Below are 18,699 nucleotides of genomic sequence, written 5' to 3'. Positions count from 1 at the left end.
GAGGCTGGGAATGTAGTCTGGGGAGGCCAGATTGTGAACAGCCTCATTTGAAATTGATGTTACAGGCATCAACTCACAACCCCCACCTCATGATATTTAGTGGGCTTTTAACTGTAAAATGTATGGATACAGGCTTCGAGTAGAAATTTGGGGGATTCACTCTTGGAGTTGTACATTCTGTGGGTTTGGACAAGTGTATCATGACATGTATCCACCATGGTAGTATCAGGCAGAGTTGTCTCATTGCCCTGCAAATTCTCTGTGGTCTGTGTTTTCATCCCTCCCTCTTCTCATATTCACTATGGTTCCATCTCTACATTCCAGCATAGTGTATTTGAGGATCCTGGAGTCAATGGTGGTTACATTTTAGTTTAAAAAGTTTGTTTTTAGTTTTTTGGGCACCTTTTAACTGCCACAGTGAAGCCTACAGGAGGAATAAACAGAAGTATAACTCCATGTTGATAATATACAATAATATTATCTTAGTTTACGGTTTTCAAACTGCTTTCTCTCACCTCCCCTCAGTACTTCTGCACAAAAGGTAGTGACTATTGTTTCCATTTTACAGAGGAGGAAACAGTATGGAAGTGACTAGTTACTTGAAGATGACAGTGACGGTACTAGCACTCAGACTGGAGTCTTCTCCTCCATTCTTGTGTTTTATTTATTATATCATGTTCCCTCTTGCTTCTGGAAGCATTAAATAGTGGGCCCTTCCAAACTTAAATAATAAAATAACACATTTGTGGGGTGGCATACAGTGTTTCCAAGAATATGCTGACTCTGTGTGTAAATTATATACAGTTTATTCCATATGTGTAAAGAATGTAGGTCACGATACTAGAAACTTAACACCATGATCTCTACAAGGTGGTATTGGCCTTCTCCTGTGTCACTGTTATGTTGGCTTACCATTGAAATGTTGAAATATGATCTTAATCTTCAGACTACTACGTGGAAAAATATACAGCATTCTAAACCTGCCTTAAGTGACTCAAACTATTAGGCATGACGTTTAGACTCCCATCTTTGCTGCTTTCATGCCCATTCTACTTCCCTTTCACTACATAGCAAACAGGCAATGGAATAGTGGTTCTGTCTTCCAAAGAAGTGATAACGAGCAACAATAAAAACTGTATCTAGTCTCTTTAATTTAAAAAATAATTCAAAATCTCCATTGAAACTTTAAAAATGATACCCAATCAACAGTAACATTCTAGCCAAAAAATCAAACTGTTATGAGTGGCCAAGAGAACTGTATCTCAGGGTATAAGTAAATGTAGACCAAGGCTTCCCAAGTGGCTTATTAAGTAGAAATTCCAATGACATCTGCTTACCATAGCACTTCATTGCCATGAGCACAAGGCTGCCTGGTAAACCAAGAGTCTTCATTTGGGCCGCATATATCCCTTGTAGTCATGGCCTTCGGTTTCATGTGAAATTCAGTATGAATATAAAAAATCAAGCTGTTGTTGGAGAGTTTCTGATTTTACAGTGAGATTGTATGTGTTCTTTCTCCTCCCACCATAATTAGTTGTTTAGTTGCTAATTTGTTTTTATTTTCACTTCTTTTTTTTCCTTTTGACTATTTTATCAGATGAGACTCAAGCGATTATGATGTCACTTCCTCTGGACCACAGTATACCAAATTCAGGAGTGATGATAATGTATTTTTAAAATGAACTGCAAATATTCTGATACTTAGTTGTGTATTATAAGGTAAATTCACTTAACCCAGTAATATTTTTATGTAGTAGATTCTATTCTGTTATATTCCTATTCCAGGAGGGATCATAAAGTCAGTTTTATGAAAGAATGAATTTCAAATTTTGTGAACTTTTCAATTGATTTGAAGTCATGGAGACTCTGGGGTATTAGTAAAATTTAGCATGACAGAAATTTGTATTTCTTTCTTCTTTCAGAATGCCGACAGTTGTTGAATCTAGGAATGTTTGTTGTATTTAATTATTTGTTTTGACTGAAGAAATTTTATAGTTTGCATTACAAGAATAACTTGTTCTGAGAAAATCAAGCTGAATAATACTGATTCATGGCTTGTAACATTGCTGTTGGATAGCTGTCAAATAGAAAATAGATCTCATTAAAAAAGGTTTCTCTAGAGATTGTTCCATATTTTCTCCCCTTTTTAGTGTAGAAGCAAATGTTATTTTAAAAACAGTATTTTCTTTTCCCCCTCAAAACCACCACCGTCAGAGATGGGTATGTTTACATTAATCGGCACTAAGTAGAAGAAAGGATCTGAAAGGCAGGCAGCCTGCCAGGGATGTCAAGGGACTGGCTGTCCTTCAGAGAGGGTGGGCCGCTAAAAGGAGATTAACCTATGGAACTGGGCCTGGGCGAGTGTGAAGATTTCCCAGCATTTTACCTTATCGGCAATTCTGTTTCCTTCCGTGGCTTCCAGGTACCGATGGCACATTATTTTTTACCTGAAAATTAGAGTTTATTAAAATACCTCTAATTTGGCAGAGGGAGAAACTCCATTTGTAAAATCCCTTGAAGGTGGTGATGAAGCATATTACTGTAACATTTGGATAGGGGTTTCCTTTATTGTGGTAAAATATAAATAGTAATACAATTTACCATTTTAACATTTATTTATTTATTTTTAGAGTCAGGGTCTTGCTGTCACCCAGGCTGGAGTGCAGTGGTGCAATCATAGCTCATTGCATCCTCAGACTCCTGTGCTCAAGCCATCCTCTTGCCTCAGCCTTCTGAGTAGCTGGGATTACAGGTGGGTGCTACCATGCCTGGCTAATCAAAAACAACAACAATAACAACTTTTGTAGAGATGGGGTCTCGCTCTGTTGCCCAAGCTAGTCTTGTACTTCTGGCCTCAAGCAATCTTTCCACCTGGCCTCCCAAAGCCCTGGGATCACAGGCATGAACCACCGCACACGGCCTCATTTTCAACATTTTTAAGCATATAGTTCAGCGGCATTAAGCACATTCATGTTGATGTACAACTACCACCACTATCCATTGCCAGAACCTTTTCATCTTCCCAAACTGAAACTCTGTACCATTTAAACAATAGTCCCCATTTTCCCCTTCTCTTAGCCCCTGGTAACCTTCATTCTGCTTTCTTCTCTATGAATTTCCCTATTCTAGATATTTCATATAAGTAAGTGGAATCATGCATTATTTGTCCTTCTGTGTCTGGCTTATTGCACTCAGCATAATCTTTCGAAGGTTCATCCACGTTGTAGCATGTGTCAAAATTTCATTCCTTTTTAATAGTCGTGTAATATTTTATTGTATATATATAACAATTTGTTCATTCATTCGTTTGTTGATGGATGTTTAGGTTGTTTTCACTTTTTGGCTATTGTAAATAATGCTATAAACATTACCTATTTTCTTGTTTTTGGTGTATAATTAGGAGTGCAGTTACTGGGTCACATGATAATTCTACATTTACTTTTTTGAGGATCTACCAAACTCTCTCCCACACCTGCTAAGCCATTTTACATTCTCATCAACAATGTGCAGATTTTTCCACATTCTTGATTTTTCCTCATTGTTGCTGACACTTGTTATTTTCTGTTTTGTTGACAAGAGCCATCCTAGTGGGTATGAAGTGGTAACTTGTGATTTTGGTTTGCACTCATTCCCCTAGTAACTAATGATGTTGAACCTCCTTTTATGTGCTTATTTGCCATTTGTATATCTTCTTTGGAGAAGTGCCTATTCAAATGCTTTGCCCCTTTTGAATTGGGTGGTTTGTTTTTTGTTGTTGTTGAGTTGTAAGAATTTTTAAATATATTCCGTTAACTTTTTTCTTTTTTGCCTCAATTTCCTGGTGATGAGATATATTCTGGATGTGTATCCCTTATCAGAAGTATGATTTGCATAGAATATGGTTTTTAATGGGATGTTTCTCGAGAAACTACATTTTTTTCCATCTATTTATGTGTCTTTTCACATCTAAGGTAATTACTTCTGTGGAATTCCATAACATATGGTCATGTAAATAAAACAAATAAAACATTTTTAAAAATTTCCTGTTTCTAAAAACCCACAAATTTTTGTTCACATTAATTTTAAATAAATCATGGTTAGAATAAAAGATACCTAGCCAGCATAAGAGATAACAGTCCAGTGTGTGATATAACATTCAATGACACAGCATTTATTCTTCAAATGAAATTTGAAGGGCCATTTGGCCTTTGTAGCTGTAGAAATTTGATCAGTGAAGAAAAATTAGCTGCCATTCCTTAGAGTCTTTGTTATTTTTCCCTTGGTATTCTCCTTATTTAAAACTTCCGTTTGATTTAAAAGAGTTGTAAAGCATGTGGATTAGAAATAAGAATTTTTGGCCAGGCACAGTGGCTCATACTTGTAATACTAGCACTTCGGGAGGCTGAAGCGGGAGGATTGCATGAGACATAGCAGGAAAATATAGCAAGACCCTATCTCTGTTTTCAAAACAATAAACAAAACTTTTAAAAAATATAACAAAGGATATAAGATTTTTTTTTTTTTTTTGAGACAGGGTCTTGCCCTTTATCTAGGCTGGAGTGCAGTTGTACAATCTCGGCTCACAGTAGTCTCGAACTCCCCAGCCTCCAGTGATCCTCCTACCTCAGCCTTCCTAGTAGCTGAGACTATAGGCTTGCAGAGCCACACCTGGCTAATTTTTGTTTTTTGTTTTTTGTTTTTGTTTTTGTAGAAATGGGATTTGGCCATGTTGCCCAGGCTGGTCTCGAACTCCTGGGCTCAAGCCATTCGCCTGCCTCAGCCTCCCAAAGTGCTGAGATTACAGGTGTGATGTACCGTGTCTGGCCGGAAATAATAATTTTTAAAACAGCTCCAGTTCTGCCTTTTCATATTGATATATTGATTAGTATTAATGAAAATCTGGCAGTAACTGTAACTAACAAAAGAAGATACTCAAAAGAAGTGTTAAGACCTTTTGAACAGGATAAGAATGATTAAGATTTTCAGGAAGAGCGAATTATAACAGAGAAAGAATGGGAGTGGGGTAAAACAACCAAGTCGATTTCAAGTAATTAAAGTCTAGATGAGGGTTTCTCAGCCTCGACTCTGTTGGCATTGGGAGCCCGATCATTCTCAGGGCTGTCCTCCAACTTGTAGGATGTTTAACAGTATCCCTGGCCTCTGCCCACTAGATGCCAGTGGCACCTCCCTCCCCCAGTTACAACAACCAAAAATTTCTGCAAGCATTGCCAGATGTCCCCTGGGGGGCAAAATCATCTCTGTCTTCCCTCAGTGCTCAAGTGTGATAAGAGCCTGAGCTGAGTTCTAATGGCATAATGGTGATAAAAGGATGAAAACAAGTGAAATCTCAAGTAAAGGAAAAGAAGAAAATTATCAATAATTAATATGTATTAAGCATCTACTATATCCTAGGCACCACTGGGTGCTATGGTGATAAAAGGATGAAAACAAGTGAAATCTCAAGTAAAGGAAAAGAAGAAAATTATCAATAATTAATATGTATTAAGCATCTACTATATCCTAGGCACCACTGGGTGCTATGGTCATTTAACATAAATAACAATAAGAATTTATTGAACACCTCTTTTATGGGAGAGATTGGAGCTACAGAAATGAGTAAAATACTTGCTGCCTTTAAAGGCTTTGTTGTTCAATAAAGAGACAAATGGACAATAAATTGTAGTTCCAAGTGAAAATAGAAATATGTACAAGGTACTGACTGAGAAGATAATTTTATTTGGGGAAGTCACAGAGTCCTGGGATGTCTGAGCTGTGGTTGAAGGGTGAGTAGCAGTGTTGCCCCTTGGAGTGGGTTTTGCAGATGAGGTAATAAATTGCCTGAGACAATGTATTTGCCCATGGACTTCTAGTGGCTAAATTGAAGACCAAGCAGGTGGCAAAGCTCTCTCCAGACTGTCACTGCCGTCCAGGGAATAAAAGGCCCAGACCATAATTAAAGCTGGGATGATTGCATAGGGCAATTATACATTTTCCCTGAGGCTTGAGTACAGCGATTCGCACCTGGCTAATCCCAGCGCCATGCGATTTTAGTGACAGTTTATACACTTCACATATTGTTGTAAATCGTTATCCAGGCAAGGAAGATCAAGAGTCACGTATCTAACTCCCACCAGGTATCATACTGCCTGCCAAGTTACATTGACAACACATTGTTGATTTTGAAAAAATCAAATAAGTAAGAGGTACACTTGCATCCTTTGCTTAACAATTTCTTTATTAGCCAGCAGTAGGTGTGGTGTAATGGAACCTAGAAACAGATGGGACCATATGGCTTGATTTGTGGAGTGGCAATATATTGCTTAATCTCTTACATGGCAGTATTTGCTATGTAAGACAAATAGTTATTCAGTGGCAGTTTACATAATATATATTATAGGGTGCTCTTTGGACTTCCATAATTATTTATATTTTAAATATTTTACATTGGAAAAGTATATAGTATGCATCAAAGAAAATTGCCAATGAGGTTCTTAAGCTGCATCACGTGTGCCCTGTAATTCTGCTTTTTCTTCACTGGCTTCTGTTCCATTAGCAACAGTAATGTTCAGACTTGCTGATGTCACTGCCCAGTTATTTAATTTGACTAAAAGTGTTGTGTGATAATTGTGTTTATTTAAGATTTTGTTCAGAATGTTTTTAAAAAGGTCGCTATGTTACTTTTGCATTATATATAGTATGATTGTAAAATTAATTTATCTAGAAGAATTACTTGTATACACTAAAAGTTTTGGAGACTTTTGAGATAAGATGCAAAAGCTATTTTCTCTCGGTTCAAAGAAAACAATTTCATCTTACCTGATGTTTTATTTTTGAAAAAAATGTTTAATGCGATAGTTACTGATTTTTAGTTTTGGTACATTTGAAATACTAAAGACTGACTTGCACACAATAGCTGCTGCTGTTTGCGCACTCTGCCATTGAAGCCTTGAAATGGCCCCTCGAGGCCAGGCGTGGTGGCTCACGACTGTAATCCCAGCACTTTGGGAGGACGACGCAGGTGGTTCACGAGGTCAGGAGTTCGAGACCAGCCTGACCAACGTGGTGAAACCCCGTCTCTGCAAAAAATACAAAAATTAGCCTGGCGTGGTGGCGCATGCCTGTAATCCCAGCTATGCAGGAGGCTGAGGCAGGATAATGTCTTGAACCCGGGAGGAGGAGGTTGCAGTGAGCTAAGATGGCGTCACTGCACTCCAGCCTGGGTGATAGAGCAAGACTCTGTCTCAAAAATAAAAAACAAAAAACAAAGGAAAAAAAAGAAAGAGCCCCTCGGCACTAGAGCCCAAGGTCTAGGCCTCACCTCCTCCCTGCCATGTAAACTCCTCTTTGACAGAAATTACTCAGCCATGGTATTTTCTTCCACACCTCTTATACTCCCATCCTCACGCTTATCTCAGCTGTGGATGACTTTATCTTTTCAGGAGCCCACTCATTCATTTAGCAAACATCAAGCACATAATATGTGTCAGGCTCTATTCTAGATGCTAGGGTACAGTGGTGAACAAAATGGACAAACGTCCATATCCTAATTGAGGCTGTATTGTGCTAGGGAAAGAGACAATAAATAATTTTTAAAAAGTAAAATACAACACAACATTGAAAAAGAAGAACAGGGCTGGACACGGTAGCTCACGCCTGTAATCCCAACACTTTGGGAGGCCGAGACTAGCGGATCACGAGGTCAGGAGTTCGAGACCAGCCTGGCTAACATGGTGAAACCCAGTCTCTACTAAAAATACAAAAAAAAATTAGCTGGGCATGGTGGCGGACGCCTATAGTCCCAGCTACTTGGGAGGCTGAGGCAGGAGAATTGCTTGAACCCGAGAGGCGGAGGTTGCTGTGAGCTGAGATTGCGCCACTGCACTCCAGCCTGGGTGGCAGAGTAAGACTCCATCTCAAAACAAAAAAAGAAGAACAAAGTTGAAGGACTCACATTTCCTAATTTTAAAACTTAAATACAAATATACAGTAATCAAAATAGTGTGGTATTGACATAAGAATAGACATAGAGATCAGTGGAATAGAATTGAAAGTCCAGAAATAAACCTAAACATCTGTGGCCAATTGATTTTTCACAAGGATTTCAAGACCATTCAATGGAAAGCAGTCCAGTTCTTTATTCAGTAGAGAACAGTCTCTTCAACAAATGGTGCTGGGGCAACTACACAGCCACATGCAAAATAATAAAGTTAGATCCCTACCTCACACTAAATATAAAAGTTGACTGAAAATGATCAATAACCTAAACATAAGAGCTAAAACCATAAACTTTTAGAAGAAAACAGTGGTAAATATTTATAACCTTGGAGTTGGCAATAGATTCTTAGGATACCAAAAACATGAATAACAAAAGAAAAAGATTTCATCAAAATTAAAAACTTGCATGCATCAAATGACAATGAAAATAAAAAGACAACATTCAGAAAAGGAAAGAGTATTTGCAAATAATGTATCTCAGGGTCTATATATCCACCATATGTAAGGAACTTTTAACAATGCAACAGCAAAAATACAAACAACCCAATTTTAAAGTGGGCAAAGGACTTGAATAGATATTTTTCCAAAGAAGACATACAAATGGACAGCAAATTTGCTCAATATCATGAGGCATTAGAGAAATGCAAATCAAAATCACAGTGAGCTGGGCACAGTGGCTCATGCCTGTAATCCCAGCACTTTGGGAGGCCGAGGCAGGGAGATCATTTGAGGCTAGGAGTTCAAGACCAGCCTGGCCAACATGGCAAAACCTCATCTGTACTAAAAGTACGAAAATTAGCCGGGCATGGTGGCACGTGCCTGTAGTCTCAGCTACTCAGGAGGCTGAGGCAGGAGAATCACTTGAACCTGGGAGGTGGAGGTTGCAAAAAAAAAAAAAAAAAGGCCCAAAAAACAAAAAAGAAGCCAAACCCACAGTGATATATCACTACGTATCTACTAAGATGCTATAATAAAAACAAACAGTGAAAAATAACAAGTGTCAGTGAGGATGTAGAGAAATTGGAATTTTCATACATTTCTGATGGGAATGTGAAATGGTTCAGATGGTGTGGAAAATAGTGTGGCAGTTTCTCAAAAAGTTAACCATAAAATTACTGTATGACCCAGCAATTCCACTCCTAGGTATATGCCCCAAAGAACTGAAAACAGCTATTCAAACAGCTACTTTTGCACAAATGTTTATAGCAGCACTATTCACAATAACCTGAAGGTGGAATATGGACTATATCTATCAATTGTTTACACACACACAGACAAACACACACGTGTGATTCATCACACACAGTGTATGGTTTCATTTATGTGAACAATTCAGAATAGGTAAATCTATAAAGACAGAATGCAGATTGGTGGTTGCCAGGGTCAATGGGGAGGGAAGAATAGGAAAAAACTGCTGAATGTGTGTAGGGTTCTGTTTTGGAGTGATCGAAATGTTTTGGAACTAGGTAAAGGTGATGGTTACATAACACTGTGAACATATTAAATGCCACTGAATTGTTCATTTTAAAATGGGTGATTTTATGTTACGAGCATTTCACTTTAATAAATTTTTTTTTAAATAAGTAAAATAATTTACATTTACGTGTGTGTGTGTGTGTGTGTGTGTAGTCATAGTGATAGTTTTAGTGGTAAGTCCTTTTGGGAAAAATAAATCAGGAAGGGTTGATAGTAAGGTAGGGGTGGTGGGGGTTTGCAGTTTAAAATAAGATAGTCGGCCGGGCGGGTGGCTCACGCCTGTAATCCCAGCGCTTTGAGAGGCTGAGGCGGGTGGATCACGAGGTGTCAGAAGTTCGAGACCAGCCTGACCAACATGGTGAAACCCCATCTCTACTAAAAATACAAAAATTAGCTGGTCATGGTGGCGGCCGCCTGTAATCCCAGCTACTCAGGAGGCTGAGGCAGGAGAATCGCTAGAACCTGGGAGGTGGAGGTTGCAGTGAGCCGAGATCACGCCACTGCACTCCAGCCTGGATGACGGAGTAAGATTCCATCTCAAAAAATAAAAATAAAAATAAAATAAGATAGGGAAGGCTTCACTAAGATATTTGAGTAAAGTTCCAAAGCAGATGAGGGCAGCAGCCATGTGTATACTAACACGAAGAACGTTGGAAAAACAGTAAGTGCTTTGAAATAGTTGCATATTTGGTATGTTTGAGGGAAAGTAAGGAGGCATTTGTGGTAGGAGTAGAGAGAGCAAGGGGGAGAGTAGAAGGAAAAGAAGGCAGGAAGGTAATGGATTCGTGCTCAAGCAGGATCATTCTAATATGCCACCAGTACTGAGAAGTAGTGGTGTAGGACCTTGCAGGCCATTGTAAGGCTTCTGGATTTTACTTAGAGTGAATCAAATCTTTGGAGAGTTTGGAGCAGGGAAAGATTGTGACCCAACTTATGTTTTAATTGGGCCAACATGGCTGTTGTGTTATGAATAGAGGGACTAGTGTAAAGCAGGGAGACCATATACGCCTACTTTAATAATTCTTTTTTTTTTTTTTTTTTTTTTTGAGACGGAGTCTCGCTCTGTCGCCCAGGCTGGAGTGCAGTGGCGCAATCTCGGCTCACTGCAAGCTCCGCCTCCCGGGTTCGCGCCATTCTCCTGCCTCAGCCTCTCCGAGTAGCTGGGACTACAGGCGCCCGCCAACACGCCCAGCTAATTTTTTTGTATTTTTAGTAGAGACGGGGTTTCACCGTGGTCTCGATCTCCTGACCTCGTGATCCGCCCGCCTCGGCCTCCCAAAGTGCTGGGATTACAAGCGTGAGCCACCGCGCCCGGCCGCCTACTTTAATAATTCAATGAAATGTTCTGCTTCTGCTTTTCACATACTACACAATCTCATCCAAACTAGTTTCCTTTTCCCCTCATATGCTGATAAATTTAGGATTCCATCCTTCAGTTCAGCCTCTCCTTTGAGCTCCAGACTCCGAACCCACCTACCAACTGAATTCCATTTTGATATTGTGCTTCCCCCAACTCTCTATCCAGCTCACTACCTCAGACTCAGTAAATCCAAGATGGATGTCTTTGCGTCTGTGTTACCCCCAGCTTCATTTAGTTCCTCCTGAATTTGTCATTTTGATGAATGGCATGCCCAGGTGCCCAAGAAATCTGGACTCTTCCTACTTTATTGATCCCTAGTCAATAGTCAAGATTTTGCGATATTCTACATACTTTTTCATGTAAATTTTAAAATTTATCAACATATACAAAAAGTACTGCTAGGAATTTGGTCAAAATGGCATGGAATCTATAGATTGATTTGGAGAGAACTGAAAACCTAACATTATTGATTTTGCACATCCATGAACATGGTGTATTTCTTCATTTAATTTCTTTCTGCAGTGTTTTGCAGCTGTCATTTTTGAGTTCTCCCCCCACCGCCCCACCTTTTTTTGGTTAAATTTATTTCTAAGTGTTTTATGGTTTTTGAGCTATTGTAAATGTTTTCACTTTTTAATTTTCCATTTGTTTGCTGCTGGTAAATAGGAATATAATTGTTTTTGTACATTTACCTTGTATGCTACAATTGCTAAATTCACTAATTAGTTTCAACAGTTTTTTCAATTTTTTTTTGGTAGATTTCTATAGGATTTCCTTACTTTGTTCTTTCTGTTGCCTGTGAATGCAGAAAATTTTTCATTTCTAATCTTTTTGCTTGTTTTTGGTTTTGTTTGTTTGCTTTATTGCACTGGCTAGGACATCCATACAATCATGAATAGCAGTGGTGAGAGTAGATTACTGTGCTTTGTTTCTAGTCTTAGGAGAAGTATTCAGTATTTCACCACTAATTACTATGTTAGCTATAGGTTGTAGTTACCCTGTACAGATTGTGGAAGTTTCCTTCTATTTCTAGTTTGGTGAGAATTAATAATTTTTTAGAACTCATGAATGGGTATTGAATAGTGTCAAATTTTTTTTCTGCATTTATTAAGATGATAGTATGGCATTTCTTCTTAATTTTGTTAGTATAGTGAAACATGCTAATTTATTTTCAAATTTAATGCCAGTTTTGCATTTCTGTGATAAACTTCATTTGGTCAAAATGTGTGTTAGTCCTTTCTATACTGCTGGGTGTGATTTGCTAATATTTTGTTAAGGATGTGTACATCTATTTTTCTGAATACTATTTGTGTTTTCTTTTTTCTTCTAATATAAGATTTTTGCATCAGGGTTATGCTAGCCTCACAAAATTATTTGGGAACTGTTTGCTCCTTTGTGTTCTGAAGAGTAGGTGTATAATTTCTTCTTTAAATGTTTTTGATAGAGCTCTCCAGTGAAACCATATGGGCCTGGTGATTTTTCCTGGGAAAGTTTTAAATTGTGAATTCAATTTCTTTAATATATATAAAGCAGTTCAAATTTTCATCTTTCTGTGTAGACCAACTATGTTACCTACCCCTATTAAGGGTAAACCACACCCTTATTAAGACATAGGACATTTTGGCCGGGCACAGTGGTTCACGCCTGTAATCCCAGCACTTTGGGAGGCTGAGGCGGGCGGATCACGAGGTCAGGAGGTTGAGACCATCCTGGCTAACACGGTGAAACCCTGTCTCTACTAAAAATACAAAAAACAATTAGCCAGGCGTGGTGGCGGGCACCTGTAGTCCCAGCTACTCGAGAGCCTGAGGCAGGAGAATGGCGTGAACCCAGGAGGCGGAGCTTGCAGTGAGCCAAGATCCCACCACTGCACTCCAGCCTGGGCAACAGAGAGAGACTCCATCTCAAAAAAAAAAAAGACATAGGACATTTCTGTTACCTTGGAATGTTTCCACTAATGAACTTTGGGTAAATAGCTCCTTGTAAGTCATGAACTGCATGAATTGAGCAATTATAACTGAAAATACAAATGCATTATACCGTTTTTACCCAATCAAGTAAGTTTTCTTTCATTAGCAGTTTTCAAAAAAAAATAGGAATTTTTCTACGTTTTGTTTTTATGAAAAGCAGGTTATCAAATTCTGCATTATTATTTTTTGTTTAGGAAGATGTTAACTTTCTAATTTCCTCTGAAGATATCCCACATTTTGTCAGTTGATGCCAGTTTTCAAATAGACAGTCATGAATATATTGTAGATTTCATGTGCTGTGGGCGACTCTCTTGTATAGCAGGTTGGGCTTAAGCAGAAAGGGCTTTGCCACAGTATGGAATACTACGAAGCAGTTACCAAAAATGAAGTAGATTTATGTCCTGCTAACAGAAAATATCCTCAAGCAAGTTGTAGAATGCTTGAATCTCTTTAAAAATTCAAACTAATGCTATATTTTTTGTAACGACTTTGATATGTAAAGATATGCAGAGTAAAATATCTGTAAATAAGTCCAAGCTAATTTTAGTAGTCACACCAAAGAGTGCATAAGGATTTGGGAACTGTGGTTGATGGTCAGATGAGATTTAACCTGATTATAGATGTTTGAATTTTCAAAATAACAGCAGATTACTGTAGAACTTATGTAATTAGAACTGCGAAGGGCTGTGGCAGATTTACTGATGACTGGAGGGAAAATGCGTCCAGATTTTGTTTTTGTTTTTGTTTTAGCAGTTACTTTGAAGCTGTTGAAAACCAGCTCATAAAATCTACACATAGAGTGTTCTAAATCTGTTTTTTTTTTTCAAATTATGGCATAAGAACGTATTGCAAGTAAAGTTCACATGCAACTTAGAATTCAGATAAAAGTTGGATGTTACTCTTGCTACCTCAAAACTTTAAAAACATTAAGTACTTAATAACATGAAAATGCTTGGAGTATACCATTCATTGAAATAGGCAGAATATAAGATATATTTATAAATGAATTATTTAAAAATGTTTATTTAGAAAAAAGAAATACACAAAAATGTTAGTAGTGATCGGTTTCTCTGGGTGGATAAACAGTGGTTATTTGAGCCTTCTTTTTTAGGAACTTTCCCATATTTTTCTATTTTTTTGGCTTGTTTTTCATTCACAACAAATTTCCGAGAAGGGAAGAGAAGAAAGAAAATTCTTAGCATTTACAAGCATGCTACAGGGAGTTCTGGTGCTTTTTAACAGGAGAATGGTAGGATCAGATATGCATTTTAGAAGTCTGGCACTTTGTAGAAGAGATTTGGGAGGTCTGGAGGGAGATCAACAAGATGGAGAGGAAGAGTTGTTTTTGAAGGATGTTTAGTAAATAAAAAGTCGGCCGGGTCTGGTGTCTCGCACCTGTAAGCCCAACACTTTGGGAGGCTGAGGTGAGTGGATTGCTTGAGCCAAGGAGTTCGAAACCAGCCTAGGAAACATAGAGAGACCTTGTCTCTACAATAAGTCCAAAAATTAGCTGGCCATGGTGGTGTGTGCCTATAGTCCTAGCTACTTGGGAGGCTGAGGTGGGAGGATTGCTTGAGCCCGGGAGGCAGAGTTTGCAGTGAGCCGAGATCATGCCACTGCACTTCAGCCTGGGTAACAGAGTGAGACCCTGTCTCAAATAAATAAATAAATAAATAAATAAATACTCAACAGGATTGGCAACAGGGTGGGTGGGAGTAGAATGAAAGAATAAGGGAGAGGTTAATTTTCTGCCTTTTATGTTTGTCATCTTAAAACTAAGTCTTTTCAAATCTATTTTGTAACTGCACATTACTTCTGATTTAGGTAACATAAATAGGAAACTGCAATTCTTCTCTTTCTGTGCCAATAACTTATCTCTGCTTGGGTGGAAATCACGATTTCAGGCTGACTTGGAAAATACTATTTATTTCAATTAGATTAATATCTGAATATAAAAACTATGATGCAAATCCTTCTAATGTCTTCAACCTGAGTAACTTCACTGGGTAACAGTCCCTAGGCCAACTTAAAAAAAAAAAAAAGCACTGAATTTCCTATGCCTAGTATTCAAAACTTAATCTGTGTGCAGCCATTAGCAAAGCAATTTCTTTCCAAATATTGAAATTCACATTGAACACATCTTTCTCTGAAATTCTGCTTAATTTCTATTTAACAATTACCCAATTCTAAAAGATCTTGTGATTATTGAGCAGAATCAGGATTTATGCTCTATCAGTGGTTCTCTACAGAGGGTGACAGGAGATATTTGACAATGTCTGGAGACATTTTTGGTTGTCATCACAATTTGGTGGGAATGTGTGCTACTGGCATTTATAGGTAGAGGCAAAGGATGCTGCTAAACACCCTGTACCGCACAGGACAGCCCCTCCACACAAATCTAGCCTCAGATGTCAGTAGTTGAGAAACCTATGCTAGTTGAGGTTGAGAAACCTATGCTAGATCTTTAGGTGGATACAGAGATGCAAGTGAGCTCGCATTTTAGTAAGGGACTAAGGGGTTTCCTCTTAATCATGTCTAAGAGGATAGGTATATCCACATCACAGGGTTGTTTACAGTTAAGGAAATCATTGGTACATATGGGTATAGAAATTTGGGACTCATTAGAAAAGGAATGACCTGGGAACATTGAGGAGGATGTAGATTTGAGGATTTAGGGTTGATGGAGCGGTGGAGGAATCTAACTGGTTAATCTAACCTAAAGCTGACAGGTGCTGGCTGGAAATGACTGCAGGAGATTGAGGTGAGTGCTAAGTAAACAGGCAGTTTGGAGCCCCTCACTACCAGACAATTCAGGGAAAACTGATAGTCCTCCTTGCCATGGAAGTGAAGGAGAGTGTGACATAAGGGAATTTGTCATAAATCATGGCCAAGTAGTGTTCTTGGGGTGTGAGATGTTTCTACAAGGGCTAGTTCACTGCTGTCTTTTTCATGGCATCATTTGCATTTCTCAGTGAGACGTCACTTGGGGGCTAAAGGAATCACAGGCTCCAGGGGAGGTGGGGTTCTCCACTGGGACCTCAATCAGTATGATGCCACACAGGATAAGTGACATATGATAAGTACAAAGCATCGGGCAGGGGATCAGGAGGACTCCATGGAGGTGACTGGACCTAAAAGAGGGGAGAGGAAGAGGTCAGGAAGCAGAAAGACAGGAATGAAGATACGGAGACAGGAATGAAGATACGGAGACAGGAATGAAGATACAGAGCCAGGAAAGAGTTTCTAGTCTATAACGAATAATTTCATTCTTGGGCTCCTCACTGATTGTTCCATGTGTTAGTTTTGTAACTTTATGAGTTGTTATATTAGTCTGTTCTCACACTGCTGATAAAGACATACCAGAGACTGAGTTATTTATAAAGAAAAAGAGGCTTAATGGACTAGTAGTTCTGCATGGCTGAAGAGGCCTCACAATCATGGTGGAAGGCAAAATGCACGTCTTTCATGGCGGCAGACGAGAGAATGAGAGCCAAGTGAAAGAGGAAACCCCTTAGAAAACCATCAGATCTCATGAGACTTTTTCACTACCAAGAGAACAGTATGGGGGAAACTGCCCTCATGATTCAATTATCTCTCACCAGGTCCCTCTCACAACATGTGGGAATTATGGGAGCTCCAATTCAAGATGAGATTTGGGTGGGGACGCAGCCAAACCATATCAAACCATAGCGGTTGCCCAATAAATACTGTTCTTAACCTTCTTATTCATTGTTCTAAGGCTATTCTAGTTATGGATTAAGATTCTTATTTTTTCTTAATCTTTGAACTTTTGTTGAACTTATATCTGGTAAGAAATATTGTTAACAGCAGGGACCATGTTACATAAAATTGTCTAGGATTTTGTTTTAAATTAATTAAAATATTTTTTAATATTTGATACATTCAAAAGAATGTGTAGCACACTTACAAAAATTATGATGGAATATTATAATAATACAACACATAATATGACAGTATAACATACCAATGCCACATCTTCTTGTTGGGCTACTCCCCTGCCTTCTGCTCAGAAGCATTAATTTCTGAATTTTGTGTTTTTATTGTCTTGATTTTTAAAATGAAATTTAATCACATATGTATCTCTAGGATACTTAGTGTTTATTTCTTTCTAAACTTTATAAGAATGATTTCATACTCTATGTCATCTTCTAGGCCCTGCTGTTTTTCACTAAATGTTACATTTCTAAGATTGATCTGTGGATATCATTAATATGTTTTTATTACTATATGAAATTCAATTGTAAGCTTATTTCATCATTTATTTATCCATCCTCTAGTCGATGGATATTTGGGTTATTTTCAGATTTTTGCTTTTTTGAATAATGCTGCTATGAATATTCTAGTATGTGCAGTGGTTTCTCTCTCTCTCTCTCTCTCTCTCTCTCTATATATATATATATATATATATATATATATATTACTCTCCACAGAATATGTACAATAGTTTCTTTAGGGAAGTGGCTTTCAATTAAAAAAAAAACAAAACTATAATCCAATAGGACATATACACAAATACCTCTATTCATCTCTTCAAAAACTTCAAGAAATAGTATTTTTCCCTACTATCAACAATGACTGATAAAATCTAGTCCATTTTTAAAAATGCTGGTTGAGATCCAATGAATTGGTTTCATTAATCATTTCTACCTGATGTTTGGAAACTAGCCTAGGTTATATACTTTGTTGTGGAATTGCTATGTCTTATAATATACAAATTTCAACTTTACAAGATAATGGCAAATTATTTCCAAAGTTCTTGAACCGACTGTTTCTATAAATTCTTATTATTCACATTCTTATCAACACTTGCCAATGCAGACCAAATTTAAGTTTTCTACAAGAAGTCTATTAAGTTAGTAAATTATATGAAGATATTTTAATGATTTTTACTTATGTTCTAATTTTATAACTAAACATTTCTGTCCCCCAAAAGTGCCAGTGTTTCTAGAAGACTGGAGAATGCTGAGTTGTCTTATATTCTAATTGAGATTTTGCATAGGAATGTCTTCACATTTTCTTTTCTTAAAAGTACTTCTTGCTTATTATTCTCTTTGCTTTGCTGCTCAAGGTTACAACTATTGATCTATGTCAGTTGTGGCTTCGTGCTGGATTATTTTAAAGTTAAGCATCAGTGATAAGTTATCTACTTAGTAAAACTTAAACCTACTGAGAAAACAGCTCCGTTGTTCCTGATGTAGTCCGATCCATTTCACTCTCAGAAGACTTGAATGTTTATGGACAGTTGGTGATGTCAACTTTAAAGCACAAATGATGGTTAAATTTATAAAAGCAGATGGTTTAGTGGAAAATTTTGGTTGATTTTTTCAAAATATGGTTTTTAATATCTGAAGCGACACAGGAAGAACTTAGTGTAGTTAGTTTGTGGGCTTTTCCATAATTTTTAAGGTTGAGAATGTCTTTCCTGATGTTTTCTTTGCACTTGCTAGGGTGGTGCTTTGATAGGCTGGTGTATTCTCTCTTGGCTTTTGCTGTGTTTCATGACTCCTTAGCACATAAAAATCTACTTGTTCATCTACATTCAGTGACTAAATCGACATAGGAAGAATTTGTGCTCTGCGCAATGACCAACTTCATTATTCATGGGATATGTATCCTCCGTGACTTTGTAAGGTTCTTTCCTTAACATCTGTCTGACCTGAGTGGCTCCAGTTTAAGTTTTCAAGTCAGTGGTACAATGAAGCCTAGTCACCCATTAATACCATTTTATGTATATTTCAACAATACTACCATCGTCATTGACAAAAATATTTCAACATGGTCTTGTACTCTGTCATTTTCTGTGTGTTTTTCTGGCTTGAGAAGGTACAGAGCTCATTACAATGGATGAGCTCACCCTTACTCCAGGACAGATTCAGTTTTTGGTTTTGTTTTGTTTTT

General features: G+C 37.8%; 1 protein-coding gene across 2 annotated transcripts in view; it reads left to right on the top strand.

Annotated features, from left to right (window-relative positions):
* The window catches only part of SMAD9 (SMAD family member 9), a 75,536-nt gene that overhangs the window by 9,500 nt on the left and 47,337 nt on the right, over positions 1-18,699 (top strand). Inside the window, exon 1 of one of the 2 annotated variants that reach the window (XM_063618931.1) lies at positions 2,661-2,752. The exons of the other annotated variant lie outside the window; for it this stretch is intronic. The gene's annotated coding sequence lies outside the window, so the exon portion shown is untranslated. Of the gene's footprint in view, positions 1-2,660; positions 2,753-18,699 lie in introns of those variants that run through there. 2 annotated transcript variants of the gene reach the window in all.

Source organism: Symphalangus syndactylus, chromosome 15 (genome assembly GCF_028878055.3).
Source record: "Symphalangus syndactylus isolate Jambi chromosome 15, NHGRI_mSymSyn1-v2.1_pri, whole genome shotgun sequence".
NCBI classification, from domain to species: domain Eukaryota; kingdom Metazoa; phylum Chordata; class Mammalia; order Primates; family Hylobatidae; genus Symphalangus; species Symphalangus syndactylus.
Note: the sequence above shows the minus strand (reverse complement) of the source record. Positions and strands in the feature narration are given on the sequence as shown.